We start from the raw sequence: 24,226 nt of genomic DNA on the forward strand, positions 1-24,226 counted from the left end.
TAATGCGGTAAAAGACATGTTAAAAAAATCCACCAGTCTGGTCGTAATTTCAATAAACAAAAGTAGATAAAAAGATTAAGACCCAATATCAGAGACAGTTTTAACTTCGTCGATTGACCCCAGAAAGGTTTATGGGCGGGTTTTAAGACTCCCTCGAGGTCCATAAATTTCCTCGTCGAAAAGAACGTAGAGGAAGAAACAAAACTGAAACGGCTTAGGACAGGAGAAAACACGAGACCTCAACGTAAGAAAAATATATTGTTTAGCTTGTGAATAAAGGTGTGTATTGTACGGTTAATGGCATGTTTCATTATTTATTTATTTATTTATTTGTTTATGTATGTATGTACCGTATTTATTTGCTTTTTGTTTGATGATAAATACAAGTTATCGCCAAAACTATGAATATAAATACTAAGAGAACCACTGTTTTGTTGTTTCATGTGTGTTCTGTGTGTGTCATTTTATAGAGTGCAGTATTTTTCCTTAATGCACTGATGATATATTTTATCTAGAGTGCTCAGGTAGCGGTTTTTTTTAGAGTGCACAGATGATGTTTTCTTCGTGCACCTGTAATATTTTTTTAGGCTGCACAGTGCTTATTTTGTTTCTTTTTTGGTCCATCCTGAAACCGCCTTCTTTACTGTAACAAAATCTAGAGTGCACAGGTATTTTTTAACTACCCAGGTGATAAATATTTCTCTAAGAGTGCACAGGTAATATTTTTTTAGCTACTCAGGTGATATTTCTATAAGAGTGCACAGGTAATATTTTTTTAACTATTCAGGTGGTAAATATTTCTCTCAAGTGCACAGGTAATATTTTTTAACTATTCAGGTGATAAATTTTTCTCTAGAGTAGGTAATATTTTTTTTTCTACCGCAGTCTATAATCAAGACACCTCTCCACCCGAAACTGACCTCTCTTTTGGCTACTCTTTGCTTCTGTCTTTATTTTTTTAGGAGCAGCGATTAGCGGGCTTTTTTTCTACACTTTTTTTTATATTATTGTTGCCCTTGATCCGTTTCCTTTCCTATCCGAAATTGACCCTTCTTTTGGCCACTCTTTGCTTCTGTCTTTTTTTTTAGGAGCAGCGATTAGCGGGCTTTTTCTCAACACTTTTTTATATTATTGCTGCCCTTGAGCTGTTTCCTTTCTTGTAAAAAAAAAAAATCATGTCAGCTAGGTCCACACATTTAGAGAGCAGTAAAAGTCGCCTCTGATCCTCAAATTTATGTTCAGATAGAAAAGTTTTGGGTTTAATTAATGGAACCTCAAATAGTTTACGCGTTTTATATAACTCATCTAAAGGAAGTTTGTAATTAGTGCCCATTGCCCTATAAGCTGTATCCTCATCTACTGCGTTAATGGAATTTGGACCTTAACTTCCGCTTCCTATTTCAGCACACACACACACACACACACACACACACACACACACACACACACACACACACACACACACACACACACACTATTACACCCTATTATTATCATCACTATTATTATTGTTATTTCCATTTTCATTTTTATTATCTATCATGTTTTTTTGTTCATTTGTTTCATTCATTTACTTCCATGTTTCATCTTCCATTGGTGTATATTTTCAGCTCTAGGGCTGCTTGGTTTCTCATACAATAAACCGTTTTTTCTTCTTCTTCTTCGTCTTCTTCTTCTTCTTCTTCTTCTTCTTCTTCTTCTTCTTCTTCTTCTTCTTCTTCTTCTTCTTCTTCTTCTTCTTCTTCTTCTGCTTCTTCTGCTTCTCCTTCTTCTTTTTCTTTTTCTTTTTCTTTTTTCTTCTTGTTCTTGTTCTTGTTCTTGTTCTTCTTCTTGTTCTTCTTGTTCTTCTTCTTCTTCTTCTTCTTCTTCTTCTTATTATTATTATTATTGTTGTTGTTATTATTACACACACAAAATAATAATTAATCCGGTGGACGAGATTTCTAATTCCGCCCAAAAGTCAAGTTAATAAGTCGACGTTTTACCTTTGCATCACTCGAAGGACGAAATATTAAAAGCCGAGTCCCTCCGCGCGGCAGTCAAACCTTTTTTTCAGCATAGTATTAATTAAACCAGTGAAGGAAAACTATTAAAAACTCATATCGTTATTGCGTCGTAGAGTAATATAAAGTTAGCCGTTATTCATGAGAGGATAAAAAGGATAAAGGAACAAAGAAGAGGATAAAGGATATAATACAAAATTCGGGAATCATTAGTCTTAAAAAGATGTAAATTTTGTGGTATACGTTATACCTGCGCGTTGCATCGGTGTTCATCTTCGTCGCATTGGCCCTTAGTCTTAGTGTTAAGCGAATTTGGACGTTTTTAACCCGGCAGCAGCGACGGGCCAAATTTTTGCCATGATATAAACTCCCAAAAATAGATGATGCATAAACTGATCACAAATGCGTTAATATATATTATGAAATGGTTTGCGTGAGAAGTGATTTTTTTCTATTTTTTTTTCGCTTAGATGGGCCTTACATGACCCCCACAGCTACGGGGTTAAAAAGTGTCAGTTAAAAGAGACCAAAATATATGAAAATTAAACCCTCATATCGTTACAGCGTAGAAGTGCAATGTAAAACCCACAGAGAAATAATTAAAAGAAACAAAGATATATGAAAATAAATAATACTTCCCTATCCTTACTGCGTTTTAAGGGAACATACACAAAACATTATTGATAGTGTGGACCAGTTTGTAGCTTGTCTGTAAGGAGCAAATGGTTAAAATTGATCCTTAGTTCACAATCGTCACGCGTTATTCGTCAGGGCAGTAATCAAGAGAGACAAAGAGCCGGCAAGTAACGGAGTCTTTTACACGCACTCCGCTGTTCATTTCCTCTCAATTGGACGCTGACATTTGAGGAATTCGAGTTAAAAGTAATACATTTCTGTCCGCCTTTTCACTCACGGCAGGCAGACTTTTTCAGAAGGATTTGTTGGAGGAAAGTTAGTCATGCAAAAGAAGTAATTATTCCCATACAAACTCGAGAGCTCCTTTTTTTTACAACAAAGGAGACAGCTCAAGGGTACAAAAAAAGGAAATTATGATAAAAAAAGCCCGCAACTCGCTGCTCCTAAAAATAATCCAAAGAGGTGGCCGAAAGAGGGGTCAGTTTCGGGAGGAGTTGTGTCCTGATACCCTCCTTTACCTCTCTTCCTCTTTTTTGATATCTGCCTTACGAGAGGATGGATTGAAAAAGCTAAGCATACAAATAGGAATTACCACACGCATTTTTCGATTTTTTTGTTTTTCTCTTCCTGTCTTCGTCTCTGCCTCTTTACCTCTCCCTCTCTACCTCTCTCTTACAAAATGATCAGTTGCAGAAAAGTTAACTTCCAGAGTAACCCCCAAACATACTCATCTACTTTCTCTTCTCTCACTTTAACTCTCCCCCTTTTTTTCTGTCCTACAAAATCATCAGTTGGAGAAAAGTTATCTTCCAAAGAGTAACCCCCAAACACACTCATCTACTCTCTTCTCTCACCTTCTCTCTTTTCATATATCTCTCTACCTCTTTACCTCTTCCTTTCTGTCTCTCCCTTACGCAATGATCAGTTGGAAAAAAATCGCTGAATATGAAGAAGAGTAATTCCCATACACACATTTTCTATTTTTTCTTTCATCTGTATTTCTTTACCTCTCTATCTTTATCTTTATATCTTTATTTTTACCGCTCTTTCCCTCTCTCTTTCTATCTCTCTCTTCCTCTGCCTCTTAAGCTCTTTCTCTTTACCTCTCTCTTACGAAATGATAAGTTCAAAAAGAAAACTAAATATTCAGAGTCAATCCCATACACACTTTTTCTAATCTGTCTTTCATCTCTGTTTCTGCACCCTTTTCTACCTCTCTTTACCTCTATCTTTCTATCTCTCTCTTCCTCTACCTCTTTAGCTCTTTCTCTTTACCTCTCTCTTACAAAATGATAAGTTGAAAAAAACCCACCTAATTATTCATAGTCATTCCTATACACACTTTTCTAATCTATCTTTCATCTCTGTTTCTGTACCCTTTTCTACCTGTCCTTACCTCTATCTTTCTATCTCTCTCTTCCTCTACCTCTTTAGCTCTTTCTCTTTACCTCTCTCTTACGAAATGATAAGTTGAAAAAAAAACCTAAATATTCAAAGAGTTAATCCCATACACACTTTTTCTAATCTATCTTTCATCTCTGTTTCTCTACCTTTTTCTACCTCTCTTTACCTCTATTTTTTTACCTCTACTTCTCTCTTCCTCTCTATCCCCCGGCCTGTTTCTCTACCTTTTTCTACCTTTCTTTACCTCTATTTCTTTACCTCTACCTCTCTCTTCCTCTCTGTCCCCCGGTCTGTTTCTCTACCTTTATCTACCTCTCTTTACCTCTATCTATTTCTTTACCTCTACTTCTCTCTTCCTCTCTTTCCCCCGGCCTGTTTCTCTACCTTTATCTACCTCTCTTTACCTCTATTTCCTTACCTCTACCTCTCTCCTCCTCTCTCTACCTCCCGGCCGTCAGTAACATTAAGGAAAATCGATATAAAACTAACACACCCCGGCTCTTCACATTTTCATCCCGGCGAGCATCGTGCAAATGACTTTTATCAATCAATTAGGACCGTCCGTTGGCCAGATAATTTAAGTGACGGACAGATAAAAAAAAAAGACTTGATTAACCGACGCGTCACTTCATATCCGAGGGCTTTGAGAAATTAGAGGCATGAAATGAATGGAGTTGAGCGGTAAAAAAAAAAGTTGTGTGTGTGTTCGATTTGGTGGAAGTGTTTTATGTTTGTTGTTGTTGTTGGTAGTGGTGGCGGTGGTGGTGCTGTTGTTGTTGTTGTTGTTGTTGTTGTTGTTGTTGTTGTTGTTGTTGGTGGTGGTGGTGGTGGTGGTGGTGGTGTTGATGAATCTGTTGTGGCTTCTGTTTGTGTAATATTGTTTTTTTTTTCCTCTTCCAATCATTTTTTTTTTCATTTGGGTTATATTGTTTTTGTTTTTATTTTCTTCCAATTGTTTCCCTTTTTTATTTTGTTGTTTTTGTTTTTATTTGAGTAATATTGTTATTGTTTTTTTTCTCTTCCAATTGTTTCCCTTTTTTATTTTGTTTGTTTTTGTTTTTATTTGAGTAATATTGTTATTGTTTTTTCTCTTCCCATTGTTTCCTTTTTTCATTTTGTTGTTTTTGTTTTTATTTGGTTTATGTTGTTTTTGTTTTTTTTCTTCCAATTGTTTCCATATTTTTTATTTTGTTGTTTTTGTTCTTATTTGGTTTATATTGTTATTGATTTTTTATCTTCCAATTGTTTTCCCTCTTTTTTTTTGCTTCTCCTTTCCAATGGTTCGTTTTCTGTTATTCTTCCGTCATTCATTATTTTCTACTTCCTTTAATTCTTCTCTATTGTTTCTCTTACATTTATTCGTTTTTCTTCAAGTTACTAATCATTCATTTCCTTGTAATCCTTCTGTCGTTCTCTGTCTCCTATTTATTTTAGTTCTCCATTATTGTTTCCCTCCTCCACTTGCTCATCGTTTTTCTTTTTTTTTGTTTCATCTTCTATTTATTTGCACTATTCTTCCATTCATCGTCGGTATCTTAACTTCTAATTGACCGTTTCATCTTTTCTATGCGTCGTTTCCTATAGTTTCCACTCTTCATCGTATTCTTGGTTCACTTTTTATCACCCGCAAAAGAATTTTGCGGCAGGTATTGTTTTCAGCTGTGTAATTTTTTTTGTCTGTAACGCGATAACTTTTGAGCCATTACAGCTAGGATGTTGAAATTTCATAGGTGGACTAGTAATGGACCCACACAGGACAAGTTCGATTTTCCAGGTCAAAGATCAAAGGTCAACGTCACCGAGGTCAAAAATAAAGTAATCCTTCCACTGACACGAATTTTGAGAGGTGAAGCAGGGCAGGACCTCACCCAAGACTTAACTGCATATTTTCACATTTTCAGCACTCCGACTAGAGGGTGTTGGCAGCGGGCTGTTTGCACTCGTTAGAATGTCCAATGTCTAGTTTCTTTTTATTTTCGTTTTCGCTTTTTATTTTCGTTTTCTACATTTCGCTTTTTATTTTCGTTTTCTACATTTCGCTTTTTATTTTCGTTTTCTACATTTCGCTTTTTATTTTCGTTTTCTTCATTTCGCATTTTATTCTCGTTTTCTACATGTCTCCCTTTTGTCTGTACCTCGTTTTCCTGCCATTCACGTCTTTCTCGTTCCTTTCTCCGTGCTGTGTCAATTTTATATCTTCTCCTTCTTGTCGTCTTCATGTTTATCTTCAACATTTCGCCATTTTTCTCTCATCTTCACTATCCTTTTATTTTCATCCTTCCATTCGTCTGTATATTATCTTGCAACGGCTTCCCATTTTCCTCTTATCCTCGCTTTTCGTTTTCTTCTTTTCCTCCATTTGTCTCTATATCATCTTTTAACAGTTCACAATTTGCTGTTATCTTCGCTTTTTTTTATGGCTTTCTGAACTCATTATTTCCAGTCTTCCATTTACCTCAACTGTATAATCTTTCTTTTCCTGATATTTTTTTCTGCGTTGCCTTCCATCCTAACATTATCTATCATTTTTTTCTTCAATCGTATCCTCCTTATTTTTCTATTTGTCTTGATGTCTGATTCTTCTTCCTTAATGATATTTTTTACACTAATTAACTTCTATAGTATCTCTTTTTTACTTCATTCCATATTTTTATATTTGTCTGGGTCTGCTTCTTCTTCCTTACTGATATTTATTGCTCTCATTCACATTTATTTCACCATTTCCCACCTATCATCTATATTTTTAACTCCACTAGTTCGACATTTTTCTCTTATCTGCCTTCCTGCTTTTCACAACGCGTCGCCTCAACTCTTCCTTTCAGCTGGATTTTATAAGCGGTATCTGGACACTCACTCTGCGCTCTCCCGGACGTGGTATCTTCATGGCGTGTCGGGAATGTGTGTCAGAGAGAACGTGTTGCCTCGACGATCATGTTAAGTACGTATTGATAACTTGTTTGTCCTCCGTTGGCTCAGAACTTCAGACTAACACGGTACCAGCCACCCGCGGACTTGCCTACCTTTCCTGCCTTCCCACTTACGTAACTACCTTTCCTACTTACCCTTCTACCCTACTTCACTTCTTTCCTTCCTACCTTCCTACCTACGTACCCTTTTTCTCCTCATTCTGTTGTTCATTTTTTTTCTTTATATAATTTTTTTCATATATTTCTTCCTTTAGTCTTTATATCTTTTATCCAGCGTACCTACCTACCTACCTATATAACTACCTACCTACCTACCGACCTACCTACATACATACATACATACATAGGTAAATACACACAAACATACGGTCACATTGTAAGTCATGTATTCGTATTCCTCCTTTAAATTTTCTTATGCACCTTTTCTTAGTACCTAGATACTGTAGATGGAAGCAAGAATTGAAACGGTGAAAAACAACAAAGAAAATATAATAAGATAGGTATAAAGGTGAAAACTTACCATAATTAACTTTTTTCTTTACCGATTCTTTTCTTTAACTTCTCTAAACACGACGGTCTCTAAATACAAAGAAATGCAGCAAAAGAAAATAAAAAAAATACCAACCAGAGAAAGAGAGGAAATTGACCATGAGAAAAGCAAATAGAAAGGAAAACATAAAATCAAACAATAAAAAAACAAAACAAAAGTAAAATAAATCACCTGACCTTTAAACCAGAGCGAACACACCTTGATTGCCTTGGGGCCCAGGTGCGTCACGCGTTGACAGGTGCAGCGGGGGACAGGTGAACAAAAATGTGCATCGCTTACCCTGACACCTGAGCACACACACACACACACACACACACACACACACACAGACAGAGAGAGAGAGAGAGAGAGAGAGAGAGAGAGAGAACCACACAGCACAAAGGCCCGTAAACAGAAGCCTCACAATCGTTATAGAGAAGAGATAGCGGGGAAACCAACCGAATGTGTGTGCGTGTGTGTGTGTGTGTGAGTGTGAGAGCGAGAGGGAGAGGGTGAGGGAGAAGGAGAGAGAGAGAGAGAGCAAGAGCACTTTCCCTCGAGTATGTTGCCCTGACTTAGCTGTTTATTTGCGTGGAGGCGTCGAGCAAGCAACATAAACTCCAACTCGCAGCACCTCGGCGGCTCTTAGTGTGACATGTATAAGGTCTGGCCGTGGAAATGTGTGTTAATCCGCGCCTGATGTGTGTACCATTACCTTAATATTGCCTGCTTTTACCTGCCTCACGCGCCTACCCCTTGCCGTGAGTTGTAGAACCGGGCGGGTCTCAAAGTTATGCTAATCTTGGTGTGAAGTCGCTTGGAAGGAGAGGTAAAGGTATAGGTTGGGGGGGATACGGTTTTCAGAGTGTTGTGTTGTCTATAATTTCCGAAGAGGAGTTTTGATTCTAGTGTGAAGATGCTAAGCCTGTCCGCTGCGATTGGAACGGATTTGGCCTTCACTGGTAGCCTGGTAACATACTCGTGTAGTCCCAGGTCTTTCTCTGGCTCTGTGGTGGATAGTGGAGTGTTCCCCGTGTGGTATTGCTATGCTGGATTTCCCCTCTCAATGTGCATGACTTTACATTTCTTCATTGAATTGTAGCAGCCACTTTTTATTCCGTTCCTGTAGCTTGGTGATGTCTTCTTGTAGGAAATCCGCAGTCAAGGGGTTAGAAGTAAAGTAAGAGAATAGTGCGAAGTGAGAGTTAGACACCGTTGAAGGACAACAAGAGTAGATGATATTAGGGTGGAATATGAAGCAGACAACAGGAAAACATAAGATTAGATAAGATGAATTAAAAGAAGTAATGCGAAGAGGGAAAACAAAGTAGGCAATTAGTTATCAAATTCAATCATCATCATATCTTGTCGCGATAAAAAACGTCAAATTCAATTCCTTATTTACTTGCTTATCCGAAAAGTGTGTCCCATCACCCGTTTTCTCTGTGTGGTTATTAAAATGGGACTCAAACTTCTTTCCTTCTTCGTGGATAAGCTAATTCAATCCCTTATCTATGTTATAAAAAAAGTAAGTCCATTGTCCTGTTGTCTTTATTTCTTGGTTTATGTTTCCTTTATGTTCTTTTTCTTCGTATGGTTAGTGGAATGAGCATCAACTTCCATTCCCTACTTCGTGTATCTCTGACTAACCTCGTGTCGCAGGGCTGGAGGCTGGGGTCGGGTAAGGTGTGTCTCTCAAGCAGGTGGGGGCAGGGAACGCCGTCTCCGTGCTGCAGGGCGGGGCTGGTACGGTGCCGCTCTCTCACCTCTCGCACCACCTGGGGAAGAGGAAGAAGGTTGATTAGAAGTTGTCTGATAATGCGAGAGATCACACCTGCTTATGTAGACTAGAGGGGAATTTCCTCTTCATATCCTCTCTTTCCTTCTTCCTCTCTTACTTCTTCATCTTTTTCGTCTTCTACTTCTCCTCCTCCTCCTCCTCCTCCTCATCCTCCACTCTTCACATTAATTGGCTCTTCCCTTCAGCTAAAATATTACATCTCTTCTTAATATTTATCGCCATGAATATTCCACATCTTACTGGGTGGACTAACACCTCCTCACTCTTATCCCCAACTCCACACCAGTATCCATCCAGCATCCACTCCACTCCACACTCCTCTCAAATCTTCCTTCTTCTCTGCTTCATATTCTTCCTTTCCTCCTATTCTTCGACCTCTCCTCCTCCTCCTCCTCCTCCTCCTCCTCCTCCTCCTCCTCCCCCCTCTCTTTCCTTATTATTATCGCTTGCTTATTCCTCCTCTCCTTATTCATTCACTTCCTCCTCCTCCTCCTCCTCCTCCTCTTCCTATTCCTCCTCCTCCTCTCCTACTCCACATCATTCTCTTCGGCACATATTCACCCACATTTGATAAGGCTTTCATATCTAACTAACTAATCAACCGTCTATCTATCTATCTAGCTAACTAACTGCCTGATTGTCTACTAAACTAACTATTAAGTTGCCTGATTTAAGAACTGTCTAGCTATTGAACTTGCTGTCTAATTTTCTCCCTCTCTCCCGCACTCTGAAATCAATATATATTCATAATTTTCGGGAAGAGAGACGAAAGTATCTGTAAAAGAGAATGTTCGAACTGTGTGTGTGTGTGTGTGTGTGTGTGTGAGAGAGAGAGAGAGAGAGAGAGAGAGAGAGAGAGAGAGAGAGAGAGAGAGAGAGAGAGAGAGAGAGAGAGAGAGAGAGAGAGAGAGAGAGAGAGAGAGAGAAGAATGAAAAGAGCTATATAAATGGAGAGCAGGGATGAAAGAAAGGGAGAAATAAAATGAAATAAAGAAGATAAAAGTAAGTAAACAGCCGACCCTTCAGAGGTGGGCCGCCAATGGAAATGTTAGGAAAGTTTAGTGTGCCGCGCCGCCCTCGTGAGCGTCGGCACACTCACTACAAGTGTTTCGTCTCATCAGCTGGACGAATGTAATGAACCTGAAAGATGTTAATTACTGAAGTAATTCCTACTAAATAAAACCAAACAGTCAATCAATCAGAAAAGGAAAATATAATAAAAAGGAAATATCGAAAGTAAGAGGAAGAGAAGGAGACGAAAGCTGCGCCGCGAGCCGTCGCGAGGATTGCTGGAGGCTTGTGCGCGTCCCCGCGGCCCGTCGGCCTGCCATCCCTGAACCGACAAACTCGGTGATCAGCGACTTTTCAATATTTATGATTAATTTCATAATCCAGTCTGGTAGTTTTAAGAAGCGAGTTCTTGCATTGCCCTCCTCGCCTCGGCGGGGCGGGGCAGCGCCAGCGAGCCCAAGGTCTCCCTGGCGAGCGTGGCAGGAGTGGAGGGCTCCCGGCAGGGCAACTATGCGTCCCCCGGGGCCCCGACGGAGGTGCCCGAGATCTTCCGGCTACAAAGCCGAGCAGTGGGGCTCCATAACCGTGGTAGGCAATATGCCTAAGAGAGCAAACTCCGAACAACAAACCGGGCAGGTGGAGCTCGTTAGCCGTGGTAGGCAATTCACCTAGGAGAGCAAACTCCGAACAACAAACCCGGGCAGGTGGAGGTCGTTAGCGTGAGCAGTTCACCTAGGAGAGCAAACTCCGAACAACAAACCCGGCCAGGTGGAGGTCGTTAGCGTGAGCAGTTCACCTAGGAGAGCAAACTCCGAACAATAAACCCGGCCAGGTGGAGGTCGTTAGCGTGAGCAGTTCACCTAGGAGAGCAAACTCCGAACAACAAACCCGGGCAGGTGGAGGTCGTTAGCGTGAGCAGTTCACCTAGGAGAGCAAACTCCGAACAACAAACCCGGCCAGGTGGAGGTCGTTAGCGTGAGCAGTTCACCTAGGAGAGCAAACTCCGAACAACAAACCCGGCCAGGTGGAGGTCGTTAGCGTGAGCAGTTCACCTAGGAGAGCAAACTCCGAACAATAAACCCGGCCAGGTGGAGGTCGCTAGCCGTGGTAGGCAATTCACCTAGGAGAGGGACAACTCCGAACAACAAACCCGGGCAGGTGGAGGTCGTTAGCGTGAGCAGTTCACCTAGGAGAGCAAACTCCGAACAACAAACCCGGCCAGGTGGAGGTCGTTAGCGTGAGCAGTTCACCTAGGAGAGCAAACTCCGAACAACAAACCCGGCCAGGTGGAGGTCGTTAGCGTGAGCAGTTCACCTAGGAGAGCAAACTCCGAACAACAAACCCGGCCAGGTGGAGGTCGTTAGCGTGAGCAGTTCACCTAGGAGAGCAAACTCCGAACAACAAACCCGGCCAGGTGGAGGTCGTTAGCGTGAGCAGTTCACCTAGGAGAGCAAACTCCGAACAATAAACCCGGCCAGGTGGAGGTCGTTAGCGTGAGCAGTTCACCTAGGAGAGCAAACTCCGAACAATAAACCCGGGCAGGTGGAGGTCGCTAGCCGTGGTAGGCAATTCACCTAGGAGAAGGACAACTCCGAACAACAAACCCGGGCAGGTGGAGGTCGTTAGCCGTGGTAGGCAATTCACCTAGGAGAGGGACAACTCCGAACAACAACCCCGGGCTTGTGGTGCTCGTTAGATGTCGTAGACAGTCCACGTGATGGGAACACCAAAGAAAATGAAAATGAAAAAGAACACCAGAAAAAAGGAAAATAATGAAACGAAACATCGAGAAAAGAAAAAAACAAACACAGATCATCCACCTTCAGGCCCTGACAAACATCACCAAAACTCTGGGTGGGTCTTTTCTGGGGAGAAAAAGGCTCATCCAGACCAAGAAACATCAACAAGGGATGAAATAAAAAAGAACACCGAAAAATATAGAAAAGAAAAACAACATCGAAAAAGAAAAGTAACAGCAATAAAAGAACAATATCAGGAAAAGAAAAATACAAAGAAACATCATCCACCTTTCGGCCCTCAGTAACATCACCAAAATTATGGGTGGGTCTCTTCTGGGAGGAAAGCGGCTCACCCAGACCATCGAAGAACATCAACAAAAGGATGATATAGAAAAGAACATCAAGAAAGAATGAAAAAGAAATAGAAAAGAAAAAATATCGAAAATAATCACATCAATAAAAAGAACAAAAAGAAAACCACGACATTAAGAAAAGAAAAACACAAGAAACATCATCCACCTTTCGGCCCTCACTAACATCACCAAAACTCTGGGTGAGTCTCTTCTGGGGAGAAAAAGGCTCATCCAGACCAAGGAACATCAACAAGGGATGATATAGAAAAGAACATCAGGAAAGAATGAAAAAGAGAAAAATAACAAAATATATCGAAAAAGAAAAACATCAAGAAAAAAGAACAAAAAAAATACAAGGAACATCATCCACCTTTCGGGCCTCAGTAACATCACCAAAATTCTGGGTGGGTCTCTTCTGGGGAGAAAAAGGCTCATCCAGACCAAAGAACATCAACAAGGGATGATATAGAAAAGAACACCGAAAAATATAGAAGAGAAAAAAGAACAGAAAAAGAACATCGAAAAAGAAGAGTAACAGCAGTAAAAGAAAAGAACATCAAGAAAATAACAAAAAGAAAAAGAAAAGAAAAACAAAAATACAAAATAAAATAAAACAAAATAAAATAAACAAAATATACAAATAATACAGTAAAAATACGTAACTCAAACTACCTAACTAACAAACTAACTAACTAGGAAAATAAGAAGAATGGAGGAGGAGGATTAAAATTACAATACAAAAAGAAATGGAATAAAAATAAAGTTTCCTACAGACGAATACCCTGAGTGAAAACATTAACGCCATGACCTAATTATCCAACCTTATTGAAAAAACACGAGAACGATGGAATTCAGATTAATGACCTAGGTAAAATAATAATTACATACTTCCCGAGGGCGTGGCAATGGCGACATGATGTGCCTGGAAATTAGACGAGACGAGAAAATGAAATATGTAAATGACAAAATGTGTGCACGAGAGAAATGGTGTGTCGGGAACTTTTAATTAGGGGGAAAGATCATGTTTAAGTGACGGCATGACTAAAGAGGAGGAGGAGGAGGAGGAGGAGGAGAGGAGAGGAGAGGAGAGGAGAGGAGAGGAGAAGAGCGCACAGGAGAGGGGATGAGAGGAGAAAATAGAAGATGGGATGACTAAAGAGGAGGAGGAGGATGGGAAGAGGAAAGGAGAGGAGTGGAGTGGAGTGCAGAAAAGAGAAGAGAAAAGAAGAGAAGAGTAGAGTAGAGTAGAGTGGAGTAAAGCAGATCAGAGCATAGCAGAGCAGAGCAGAGGAGAGTAGAGGAGAAGAGAAGAGAGGAGAGGAGAGGAGAGGAGAGGAGAGAAGCCAAATGTACAAGAGAGGGGAGGTAATGAGAGGAGAGAAGAGAAAAGAAGGGAAGAGAAAAAAATGAAACTGAAAAAAATAAAAAAATAAGGAAGAAAAGTGAAGAGAAGTGTAAATTAGATAAAAGGAAAAACAAGAATGATAAGGAAGAGAGAGAAGGAGAAAAATGAAAGTGTAAAAAAAAGTAATAATCTTTGCAAACATGAAAACGTAACATAAAAACCTTCCTCGACCTCATTTTTTTTCCTTTTCCTCCTTTTCTACTTCAATGTCTTTTCCTCCACTACTATTTTCCTTCCTCCTATTTTCCCCCTCGTTCTATCTACTCCCATTCGCTCTCTTTTTTCCCTCTTTCCTCTCCCTCTTTCATCCTCTTATCTCCCTTCTCCTCTTTCTCTTTCCTTCTTCATCTTATTTTTCCTCCTTCAGGCAAGATGTCTAATGCAGGACAACTATTAATTTTAGGTGTTTGCTCTCAAGTCTCTCTCTCCCTCTCTCTCTTTCTCTCCCTTTCCCTCTCTTCCTCTCCCTCTCTTTCTCCCTCTCTCCCTTCCTCTCGAACCCTCTTCTCCTCCCTCTCTCAATCTCATTTTCCCCTCCTCAATCACCCTCTTAATATCTTCCTCCCTCTCTCTCTCTCTCTCCCTCCTCCTTCTCCCTCATTCGATACTACCTTACTTTCTTCCCCTCCTTTCCTCCTTCCCTTTATCCTTCTCTTAATCGCCTCTTCTCTCTCTCTCTCCCTGGTTTTCATTCTTTCCCTTATGTTTTTCACTTATTATCTTATTTCCTCTGTCTCTCTCTTCGTTATTCTCTATTGCCTTTTCTCATTTTTTTCCTCTTCTTTAGTTTTTCTTTCATTTAGTTTATCAATCCCTTCCCTCTTTCCCTCTCTCTGTCTCTCTTTCTTTCCCTCAGCTCTTTCTCCTTTTTATCTCTCTCTCTTTCTTTCTTTCCTTCCCTGCCTTGCTTTCTCCTTTAGTCCTCCTCCTCCTCCTCCTCCTCCTCCTTAATTCACTCCTAGCATATTATTTTTATTCTCTGATTCACTCTTACTACGCTTTCATCATCTCATCTCGCTTCCTTTTTCATTCTCTCCTCCTCCTCCTCCACTCTCAGCAGCGGGTCGTGAGTGCAAAGTTTCCATGTTACCAGAAACCTTTGCAAACTTTTCTGCGCCACCTTCGTCCGTCGTTGCATTAGACTCTGAGGAGCTCGGGAGGACGGGAGAGGGGAGAGAGGAAAAGCAAAATAAAATAAAAACAAAGGATAAAGAGTGAATGCATGTGTGTTAAGTGTATGTTTTTATTGGTTCTTTGTTGTTGAATGAGACGCTAGACAAGAGATGCGAAGGGAGAAGAAGAAAAGAGAGGGGAAAGGAGAAGAGAAGAAAAAAGTACATGAAAAGAGACGAAAAGGAACAAAAGTAAAAAGCTGCCTGATTTAAGAACTGTCTAGCTATTGAACTTGCTGTCTAATTTTCTCCCTCTCTCCCGCACTCTGAAATCAATATATATTCATAATTTTCGCGAAGAGAGACGAAAGTATCTGTAAAAGAGAATGTTCGAACTGTGTGTGTGTGTGTGTGTGTGTGTGTGAGAGAGAGAGAGAGAGAGAGAGAGAGAGAGAGAGAGGAAATTAAATAGGAAAACGGTTTCTATGTCCTTTTATTAATACATTCACCCTCCCGTGTCATCTCTCCCTTTTTTTATGTGTGTATCAATATCCGTCAATCAGTTCATTTTAATTTGTCCCCTTGTTTTTATCGGTACCTGACGCGTTATGAATCTCTTCCCTTTCATTTGTTTCGTTTCCTTTAATTATTATCATATCGCTGTTAATTAATGAAGTGTCAGGTGCCATTTGTCTGCTGCTATGTTGGGAATTAATTACAGAGAGAGAGAGAGAGAGAGAGAGAGAGAGAGAGAGAGAGAGAGAGCATTAAATCTAAGCTTATCCTTATCCAAACACATTTCTTTCCATTCTCTCTCATCCCTTTCTTTTCAATCCCTCTTCCTTTATTCCTTTTCCTTATCCTTATGTTTTAATCCTTTCCTTGTAACACACACACACACACACACACACACGCACCCACACACACACACAAACACACACACACACACACACACACACACACACACACACACACACACACACACACACACACCTGGTATAAAGTATTGGCCTCTTCTCAGGTAATCAGACACACCTTTTATCGCCTTGCTCAGGTGACTCAAAGGTTATGCCGAAACTTCCCACATCAAGGAGGAGGAGGAGGAGGAGGAGGAGGAGGAGGATTTTTTGAGGTGGCGGAGAGGTGAAGGGAAGGTAAAATTGTAGTGAAGTGATGAACGAGGAGGAGGAGGAGGAGGAGGAGGAGGAAGAAGAAGATTTTTTGAGGTGGCAAAGAGGTGAAAAAAAAGTAAATTGGTAGTGAAGAGACGAACGAGGAGGAGGAGGAGGAGGAGGAGGAGGAGGAGGAGGAGGAGGAATTGAGAAAGTTAAAACTCGGAGAAAGAAGTAAGGTCAAGGAGAAGGACAAGGATGAAGTGAAGGAGGAAAAGAAGAAGAAGAAGAAGAAGAAGAAGAAGAAGAAGAAGAAGAAGAAGAAGAAGAAGACTAGTAAGAGGGATAAAATAGAAAGAGGAAAACAAGAGTAAAAGGAACTGGATAAAAGTCATAAAAAATAATAATTAAGATTCGTTGATAAAAGAAAGCATATGAAGAAGTAACCAACACTAAAATAAACTAGAAAAGAAATAAGAAGATGAAGAAAGGAGAGGAAGAAGAGGAGAAAGATGATGATGAAGAGAAGTAGTTGGAAAAGGAGACTGGACAAACAATGAAAATTAAATAAAAGAGAAACGCAGATAACAAAAAAGCAACAACCCTTCTCTGAATGGTAAAAAAAAAACAGAGGAAAGAACAGCTAATTAGACCGAGATAATGAGGAAAGAAAGGAAGAAAGAAAGGAAGGAAGAAAGAAAGAAGGGAAGGAAGGAAGGAAGGAAGTGAGAAAAGAAGAAAAAGGAAAAACAGGATTGAGAGAAAATAAAAATAAAACTGCTTGGGAAAATATTTGCTCGACCAGATACACGATTTTTTTTTCAGCCTTTGTGGAATGTATAGACGAAAGAACCGAAGGACTCTAAAGGATTCATAGACGAGAGGAACGATGTGATTCGATTCCATTACTGATGTTATAAATATTTAGAGTTTTGGTTATTGTTATTGTTTTTCGTTACTGTTGTTCGTGTAGAGTATTTTAACCTTCTCTAGTTTGTCTTATTGTTTTGTTTTGTTTTCTTTTTCTCTTCCTCTTCCTTCTCTTCCTTTTTGTTTTTTTCATAATCATCATCAGCATTATTTTCGTCTTTTTTTTTTGTTTTAGCTTTTTTCTTTTTTTTTCTTCCTCTCTTTCTTTCTTTCCTACTTCTTCTTTTTGTTTTTTTTGTTCTTGTAGTATTTATTTTTGTATATAATTTTCCTCCTCTTCGTACTTGTCTTCGTCGTCGTCCTCCTCCTCCTCCTCCTCCTCCTCCTCCTCCTCCTCCTCCTCCTCCTCCTCCTCCTCCTCCTCCTCCTATGAATGCCTGGAATTTAGCCGTGTGAATAGAGCATCAAATTAGACATTCCCACAGACATTCTTCCCTCCTCCTCCTCCTCCTCCTCCTCCTCCTCCTCCTCCTCACCGCATTCCTCAACTTAATAAACACTTCTATAGGGACACGGCGCAAGTGACAATGGACACCTCTTCTTCCTCCTCTTCCTCTTCTTCTTCCTCTTCCTCTTCTTCCTCTTCCTCTTCTTCCTCTTTCATTTTCCTGTTTTCATAATTTTACCTTTTACTCGTTGGAGGGAGAGTGGACATCTTCTATATCTTCTTTTATCTTCTCTTCTTCTTTTCTTTTCATCTTTATCATCTTTCGTTTCCATTTTCTCTTTTATTTCTGCCCTTTTTATTTATTTCCTTGCCGCTAGATGGACATTTGACACTTTTTTCCTCTTCTTCCTCTTCTCCTTTTTCCGCTGCTCTCATGTTCCTTTTCCTCTTTTTTCTTCCGTTTTCTGGTTTCTTTTTAAATTCCCAAGTTTTTCAAAGCGTGCGAGGGGGGGGGGGGGGGCTTTTGTATTCCTTTTTTTCTTTTTTCTATTCATCTTTTCTTTTCATCTTTCGTCGTCTGTTTTTTTTTATGTGCTTTTATGAGCTTTATTTTTTTCTATCTTTTTTTATTCCACCTTTTTCTTTTCCTCTTTCCTTTTCCGTTCTCCATTTTCTGTTTTCTTTTTAAATCGTTAAGTTTTTCGAAGCGTGTGAGTGGAGGCTTTTCATTTCCTTTTCCTATTTCTATTCCTCTTTTTTTTCCTCATTTTTATTCCCTTTTCCGTTTTCTGCTTTCTCTGCAAATCTTCAAGTTCCCAAAAGCGTGTGAGGGGAGCTTTTTTCTTCCCCCTCCTCTTCCTCTCCTTATTCCTCTTCCTATTCTTCTCCCTATTCCTATTCTTATTCCTGTTCTTTTTGTTATTCTTCTTTTTCTTCCTCCTCCTCTTTCTCCTCCTCTTCCACTTCCTATTCTTATTCCTTTTCCTTTTCCTGCCCCGGGTCGTGAGGGAATCTTGGGCATAAGTAGATTTTCTCAGTGACACGGTTCTCCTCTCTCTCTCTCTCTCTCTCTCTCTCTCTCTCTCTCTCTCTCTCTCTCTCTCTCTCTCTCTCTCTCTCTCTCTCTCTCTCTCTCTCTCTCTCTCTCTCTCTCTCTCTCTCTCTAAAGTTCTCTCTCTCTCTCTCTCTCTCTCTCTCTCTCTCTCTCTCTCTCTCTCTCTCTCTCTCTCTCTCTCTCTCTCTCTCTCTCTCTCTCTCTCTCTCTCTCTCTCTCTCTCTCTCTCTCTCTCTCTCTCGCTTTTTTTCAGTCTATCTCTTCTTTCTTGTTCTGTATTCTTATTCTTGTTGTTTCGTCTCATTTGCCATATTTTGTTGTGAGTAGAAAAATAATTAAAATCATAAGCAAAAAGGAAACAAGGAAAATCTCGTGTGAAAATATTAGTTGATTTTGGGTTATTTTCAGTCTTATCTTTTCTTTCTTGTTCCGTATTTTTATTCTTGTTGTTTCGCATCATTTGTCATGTTTTGTTGCGAGTTGGAAAGAAATAAAAATCACGAGCAAAAAGGAAACAAGGAAAATCTCACAAAGCAAAACTCGCGTGAAAATATCATTTGGTTTTGGGCTATTTTGGTCCTCCTCTTCTTGTTATGATCTTGTTTTCAGAGGCTAACCTGTTTTTGTGTGCCCCTGGTCGGTGGACGCTGCGAGGCTGATGCAAATCTGATTAAAGTTGGAGCTGTTTGTGGCGGAGCATTGCGGTGTGTGGCAGTAGCGTCGGGGAGGTGCGGAAGCAATGATAATGACCAGAGAAAAGACTAGGAAGAGAGGGTACTGTATGGAAGTGCAAGAGGAATCATTTTTTGTTGCAGGAATAAATACTAAAATTGAATGTGAAAGTAAGAAAGATAATCAGAGAGAAGAAAAGGAAGAGAAGGTACTGTATGGAAGTGAAGTAATATAACCCAGTTTTTAGCAACCCAAAAGGCAAGAGGAACCTTTTTTTTTGTTGTAGTGATAAATACTTAAATGAAAAGTGAAAGTAAGAAGCAATATCAGTGGAAAGAAAAGGAAGGGACGCTACTATATGGAAGTGAAATAATGTAACCCAGTTTTTGGCAACCCATCAGCCAAGAGGCACCATTTTTTTGTTGCTGTGATAAAAACTTAAATGAAATGTGAAAGTAAGAAGGAATATTAGTGGAAAGAATAGGAAGAGAGGCTACTATATATATGCAAGTGAAATTATCGAACCTAGCTTTATGGTAACTCATAAGGCTAGACTCAAGAGGAACCTTTCTTTTGTTTCATGGATAAAATACTTTAATTAAATGTGAAAATAAGAAAGATAATCAGAGAATGGGAAAGGAAGAGACGGTACCATATGCAAGTGAAATAATGTAACCCAGTTTTTGGCAACCCATCAGGCAAGAGGAACCATTTTTTTTTTTTTTTGTTGCAGTGATAAAAACTTAAATGAAATGTGAAAGTAAGAGGGAAAATTAAGGAAAAAGATGCGGAAGAGAAGATAATATATACAAGTGAAATGATCTAACCCAGTCGATGCCGATTCATAATGCTAGAGAAGCCATACTTTAATGTTTGATGGATAAAACAATGTTCCCTAAGCCACAATGCAAAGACTTGGCTCTCAAAAAAAAAATATATATATGTATTCAGCCCCTTCATTCCTCCAGGGCTCTCTAAAGTTAAATATATTGATAATCTGAAGAAGCGTTGAATAGTGTTATGGTGTACGATGGTGATGTAATTAATTATGAAGTTTTAAAAGCCCCACAAGTGTCCTGAAAGAGCCGTAGGTTGCCGACCAATGGTAAAGACAGATGACAAACAAACCAGACGATGGGAAAGTAAAGTTCATTGTCTGAGAGCAACATTGCGGTCAAGACACTCAGTTGATTGGCCTAATATGTAAATGCCATTACCATCCCGTTATAGAAGATGAAGTAGATGCTGATTGGTACAACGAGAGAGAAAAATAGAAGGTAATATCGTAATGGAAGTAGAGGCAGGCATCACATGTATAAGAAAAAAAAGAAAAAAAAGAGACGAAATAAGAAAGAAAGATAATATGAGAAAAAGAAGAAAAACAGCTGAGGCCAAAAAAGATTTCGAGTCAGGAAAAGATGAAAACATGAAAATATTATATACAATAGAATAGTTAAGCAAAATAAAAAGGTAATGCCATCAGGAAAAACAAGAAAGAAAAGGCATTTAAAAAGGAAAACAGGAAAACATTAAAAACACTGTAAGAAAATAAATAGAAAAGATAGTGGCGAAAAAAAAGAAAAGCCAGGAAAAGAAAAAAAAGGAAAATACGAAACACAATATGAGAAAAGTAAAAAAAAGTAATGACAACAAACCAGGAAAAGAGGAAACAGAAAACATGAAAACACTAAGAAAAATGTATATCAAAAGGTAGGAAAAGAAACAGGAAAAATAAACAAGGTTATTTTATGAGGAAAAGAAAGGAAAAGAAAAAAACAGGAAAATACCAACATCACGTAAAGTAAAAAAAAATGTATATCAAAAAGGTAGGAAAAGAGGAAACAGGAAAAATAAACAAGGTTATTTTATGAGGGAAAGTGAGACAGGGAAGAAAAGAAACAGGAAAATACTAAACGCAATATAAGAAAAGAGAAAAAAGTAATGACAGAGAGAAATCCAGGAAAAAAAGAAAAAACGAACCAGGAAAACACAAAAGACACCACACCAGAGAAAAAAGTGAAAAAAAAGGTAATCTCAAGAGGGAAGGTGAGAACAGTTAATGAGACAAAAGCATATACCTGTGTCCGGGATATTACATGTAGGTAGATTACTGACAATTGGTGGCGGATGTCGAGTGTTAGAAAAAGCCAACCTGATGATATTGTTGTGTGCTGATGTGTGTGTACCGTATAAGGTGTGTTTTGTATGTGTCTGAGAGAGGATAGATAGATAGGTAGAGATAGATAGTGAGATAGATATAGAGAGAAGTAAAGATGGATTGAAAGATATCTTTTACACCGATAGAAATAGTGAATGAAAAAGATAGATAGAGAAAGATAGATATAGTGAAAGAATGATATAGAGAAAGAAAGATAGATAAAGAGAAAAGAAAAGATAGATAAAGAAAAATAGAGATAGAGAGATAGAGAGAGAGAGATATAGAGAGAGAGAGAGAGAGAGAGAGAGAGAGAGAGAGAGAGAGAGAGAGAGAGAGAGAGAGAGAGAGAGAGAGAGAGAGAGAGAGAGAGAGAGAGAGAGAGAGAGAGAGAGATTTGCCGGGCTACAAATATATTAATCGTTGCAAATATTTTCACCCATAATGACTATGTAATCTAAATAAAAAAAATGATATAGCCTCCAGCACGGAAAGGAAATATTACCAGAGCATTTTTTTCCTGAATATCTCTATCCATCATTTTTTATATTCCGAGTAAGGTTCGTGCAACGGTATTTTTTATGGGCCTCACTTCCACGTATTTATATATATATTTTTTTCATGTAAATTGATGCTGAAAATACTTCTCTCTCTTTTTTCATCGCTTCCCATTTTGGCTTTTATATGTAGGTGGTGCACGCCAGGGATGGAGCGAATACTAGAGTTGTGTTTTTGAATACGAATACTTCAGACTGCAACGAATACAAATAAGAATATACTGTAAAGGTTTTAATTCGGAAAAACGAATACGTCTTGAAAGTATGCATGAATACATTCATGTATACTTTTCATTGTGTTCATTTCATTCGTGACGTCACTGTGTATAGCACTGTGCTATACACGACGATTACACGCCCGCTCAGGAGGCAAGAGTTTTTAGGAACAACGGCTGTTATTTCTGATAATAAATTTATAAGTTTTTGTCAGATTATTCGCAGAGTACGAATACTTTTCCCTTGTACTCGAATACGAAAGAGAATACTTTGATTTCTATCAGTAATTATTCGAATACGTTTACACCGAAATACGGTACTCGAATGTATTGGAATTAGAACACCGAATACGAATACCTCATCCCTGGAATGCACATTTTTTTCGTGCGTGTTTTTCATATGCTGTAAATCCGTTTTATCTTACTTTTTTTTATAGTACGTATATATTATATATTATTTTATATTATTGATTTTTACTGTCCTTTTGCAGTTCTAGGCACGTCAGAATTAATCGGTGAAAGAATTATCAATGAACAAAGACAGACAGGTAGATAGACTGAGACAGAGAGAGTAGACGGAGGTGAAGTGAGACAGATAAGGCTGCGTGGGAGAACAAGATAAACTAAATAAAACTAAGAAAACAGTAGGGAAGAGTAAAGTACAGTACAGAAGAAAGAAAATATAAACTACATGAGGTTACGAATGAAGGAAGAGAAGGACGAAGGTAAACTGCAGAAGGGAAAGATAAGATAAAGAGTTTAGGAAATGAGGAAGGGAAGGAAGGAGGGAAAAAAATGGTAAACAACAAGAAGCTGGAAAAGAAGGAAGCGAAGGGAGGGGAGGAAGGGATACTGTTACCTTCACACATTATAACCTTTTGTGGCAAGCTTTAGTTTTTCCGCCACATTACCGTAACCCAAGACGCACTAATGGAGCGAAGGAGGAGCAGATGAAATGAGATATGGGGAGAGGAAGGGAGATGGTAGAGGGGTAACTGTTGTCTAGTTGTGCGCCATATTACCATGACTCAAGAAACACAAATAAGGAGGAACTTCAACAAAAAATGAAAGGTTAAAGAAATACTAAAGGGGAGACATATTGTAATTGAAATGAGATACGGGGAGAGGAAGGGAGACGATAGAGGGGTAAAGGGGCTGTCTAGTTGTGCGCCATATTACCGTGGCTTAAGAAACACAAATAAGAAAGAGGAACTTGAACTAAAAAAGGAAAGGTTAGCGAAATAGCAAAGGGGAGACATATTGTAATTGAAATGATATACAGGGAGAGGAAGGGAGATGCTAAGGGGGTAACTGTGCTCCCTAGTTTTACCGACATAATACATTGAATTGAGTAACACAAATAAGAAGGAAGAACTTGAACTAAAAACGGGAAAGTTAGACAATAGAGGAAATGTTGCTGAAATGATATATGGGGAGAGGAAGGAAGACGCGTGGGGAGTTACAGTTCTATATAGTTTTGCGCCATATTGCCGTGACTTACAAAACACAAATAAGAAGAAGGGAGGACATGAACGAAAGGCGGGAAGGTACCGTTGCCAGATTGTGCCAGATTGTCGTACTTAGAGCATAGTATTTACCGGTTTCTGACGCCTAACTATTGCCAAGAAACATCAGGAATTGACAATTTTAAAGATAATTATAAGTGAATCTCCTTATTGGGGTCGGAAGTCGGTAAATATAAGAGGCTGAGTAAGACAATCTGGCAGCTTTGCGGGAAGGTTAAAGAAAGAAAGAAGAAATATTGGAGCTGAAATGAGATATAGGAAAGGAAGAGGGAGACGCGAGAGGGGTAACTATGCTGCCTGTTTTTGCTGGCACTTTTTAACACCGAGAAACACTTATGATGAGAAGGAGAAGCTGGAACTGAAGACGAAAAAGTTAAGGATACCGAAAGGCGAGACATTGTAGTTGAAATTATATATAGGAAGGGGATTGAGAAGTCGACAGAGGTAAATGTTCTGTCTAGGTTTCGTTTCATATTCGTGACATAAAGCAAAAAACATTAGAGAGAGATAGAGAGAGAGAGAGAGAGACAGTTAGTGAGAGAGGGATAATTTAATATATTCCAGTAAAGTTTCCCCTTCCTGGTTGTGGGAAATGGCTTATACATTTAAAATAATATCCATTCAATGCCTCAGAGATATTCCGTTTCCAGATACTTTTACGTGTTCATTCATTCTTTTATTTTAGGGAATTTAGTAT

The 24,226-nt window shown here is 39.1% G+C and overlaps 1 protein-coding gene and 1 long non-coding RNA gene across 9 annotated transcripts in view; one reads left to right on the forward strand and one right to left on the reverse strand.

Moving 5' to 3' along the window:
* Positions 1-24,226, reverse strand: part of LOC127002120 (thrombospondin type-1 domain-containing protein 7A-like) — a 214,560-nt gene that overhangs the window by 52,670 nt on the left and 137,664 nt on the right. Inside the window, exon 4 of the mRNA XM_050867706.1 lies at positions 9,150-9,277. The gene's annotated coding sequence lies outside the window, so the exon portion shown is untranslated. The remainder of the gene's footprint in view (positions 1-9,149; positions 9,278-24,226) is intronic.
* Positions 10,973-12,729, forward strand: LOC127002121 (uncharacterized). Of its 8 annotated transcripts, none has more exons than XR_007755756.1 (3): positions 10,973-11,207; positions 11,336-11,399; positions 11,470-12,729. It is a non-coding gene; the product is annotated as an uncharacterized LOC127002121 (long non-coding RNA). The 8 variants fall into 8 exon arrangements; XR_007755755.1 differs by having other exon boundaries at positions 10,973-11,143; positions 11,208-11,399; XR_007755757.1 differs by having other exon boundaries at positions 10,973-11,143; positions 11,272-11,399.

Source organism: Eriocheir sinensis, chromosome 22 (assembly GCF_024679095.1).
Source record: "Eriocheir sinensis breed Jianghai 21 chromosome 22, ASM2467909v1, whole genome shotgun sequence".
Taxonomy (NCBI): Eukaryota; Metazoa; Arthropoda; class Malacostraca; order Decapoda; family Varunidae; genus Eriocheir; species Eriocheir sinensis.